The sequence below is a fragment of the Musca vetustissima genome, unplaced genomic scaffold (genome assembly GCF_032173495.1).
Source record: "Musca vetustissima isolate MV318-11 ecotype Yass unplaced genomic scaffold, APGP_CSIRO_Mvet_v1 utg12661, whole genome shotgun sequence".
Taxonomy (NCBI): domain Eukaryota; kingdom Metazoa; phylum Arthropoda; class Insecta; order Diptera; family Muscidae; genus Musca; species Musca vetustissima.
Window position 1 is genome coordinate 248,366 of NW_026879908.1, and position 2,636 is coordinate 251,001.

The window sequence follows — 2,636 nt, forward strand, 5'->3', positions numbered from 1 at the left end:
TATATCAAAATATATATGGGAGCTATAGTAGTGTTGGCGGGTTATTTGGGATACCATTTGTATTTTGTTTTTTTTTGCAAATAGTCAGGCTGAATCCCAGTTTGTTGTTTTTATAAAAAAACAACTATTTATTAGTGGAGAATGCATGGCATAGTTCGCCGAGGTGTAAGGCAGGACCTATATCTAAATCTGACCCGATTTTCTCGAAACTTGACATCCGTGCAATTTCAGGCAATTCCAAAGATATATATATGGACTATTATCAACATTTTTATACCCTTCACCACACTGTGGTACAGGGTATTATGTCTTTGTGCATATGTTTGTAACACGCAAAAGGAAACGAGATAGACACCTTTTGAGAATATGCATAGAATCACTTTCTGAGTCGATTTACGCATGTCCGTCGGTCCGTCCGTCCATGTATTTTGTGAACAAAGTACAGGTCGATTTATGATCCGATTTGGATGAAATTTGACATAGGTCACTTATTTGGCCCAAGGACGAACCCTATTGATATTGGTTCAGATTTAGATATAGCTCCCATATATATTTTCGTCCGATTTAATGTAAAGTCCCTATATATCTTTCGATTTGCACGAAATTTGGCACAGCGTAATGAATTAGGTCTAGAATGATGTGTGCTAAGTTTCCTGAAAATTGGTTCAGATTTAGATATAGCTCCCATATATATTTTCGTCCGATTTAATGTAAATGGTGCACCAAAGTCCCTATATATCTTTCGATTTGCACGAAATTTGGCACAGCGTAATGAATTAGTTCTAGAATGATGTGCGTTAAGTTTCCTGAAAATCGGTTCAGATTTAGATATAGCTCCCATATATATTTTCGACCGATTTAATGTAAATGGTGCACCAAAGTCCCTATAAATCCTTCGATTTGCACGAAATTTGGCACAGCGTACTGAATTAAGTCTAGAATGATGTGTGTTAAGTTTCCTGGAATCGGTTCAGATTTAGATATAGCTTCTATAGCTGACCAAATGAAACATTTAGTATCGGTTGCAGAATGTCATTTTTATTGATCCAATTTCATTATACTGGACCTTTAAAAATGCGACGTCTGTTAGGATTCATCTGTTGAATATACCCAAAGTGATGAAGGGTATCATATAGTCGGCCCGTCCGACTTTACTACTTTCCTTTCTGGTTTATAATTAAGTTTAATACATTAAATAAATAAATTCCAAAAAATTGCAATTTCATTTTTAGTTTTGAATTTCAAATGAGGCAACGGCTACTTGCGACTTTTAATGAGAACTGACAACATTAATTAAAAAAATATTTCTTTTTTCCATATAAATCCTTTACATATTTTATAACCATTTAATGTTATTACAGCTCTTCAATTTATATAGAAATATCAACAAAGTAAATTGAAAAACTCTTTCTTACAAAATCTTGTTTTATTATAAGACCCACAAATACCATATATTCTCACACATAATAATAGCATTTTGAAACGCAATCACACCCACCGTCAGTCCGTGTAACTATTTTCAATTGAATCAAAAATAATTGCTATTGACAGTAAATATTTTAACCGCACAAAATTGTTCGCACCACCCCTTTTTTATTGTCTGATAATTTTATGGATCCGATGATGTCGATGTCGTCGACGACGACGGTTCTTTGTCACAACCATAAATTTGTTGAACGCACTTAATAACATAAAATTACAAAGAAAGAAAATACGCTTATATAGTCATTATGAGTGATTACTGTCCTTCCTTCCTTATTGTCGATGTCACTGTTGTATTCATCGTTATTTTCTTTAGTGTCATTAGAAAGAAAATCTGTGTGTGGGTGTGGGTAAGTGAGGGTTACAAGTGATTGTTATCAAATAATTTGTTGTGACAATATTTACCTTCTATTTCACATTTATGGATGGGTTGTATGTCATTTGTCCATTTGAAAGGATAATTTACACGCTAATGTTCGGAGGTGTCATATTTTTTATATAAATAGCGGAAACAAATTGTTTAACATGTCGTTATAATAATATGACACATATGTATTTGTATTTTGTTCATGAGAAGGGACAAATTGGGAAACATTAATTTTTTTGGCATGATCTAATCGAAAATGTACCTAAAAATTACACGATTTGGGGACCATGGTTTGGCTTAATGCGATTTTGTCACTTTAATATTTTATTAAATTAACTAGTATTTACTAGAGGTGTACAATTTTCTAAAATAATAATAATTATATCATAATAATACACTTAGTATACATATTTTCACAGTTTGCTTTACAGGTCCTGCAGTTTCCTAATGGCGCGGCAAGCTGTAACATATTTTCTTCTATTTATAACCGAATTTAACACATTAAATAAATTAATAAAAAAACCTTTAAAAATTTGGGATTTCAAAAATTGGAGAATTAAATGGAAGATATATGTAACCTTTACACACACCATTCTGGACTTAATTCGGTATGCATTGCAAACAGTTGTCGGAATCCCACAAACGTTGATTATTTGGTGCACCATTTATATGAAATCGGACAAGTATACATGTGCTGTATCTAAATCTAAGCCTCTTTCAACAAAATTTAACACACGTCATTCGAGGCTCAATTCAATACATCGTAACCGGACAATCTTTGATGTTC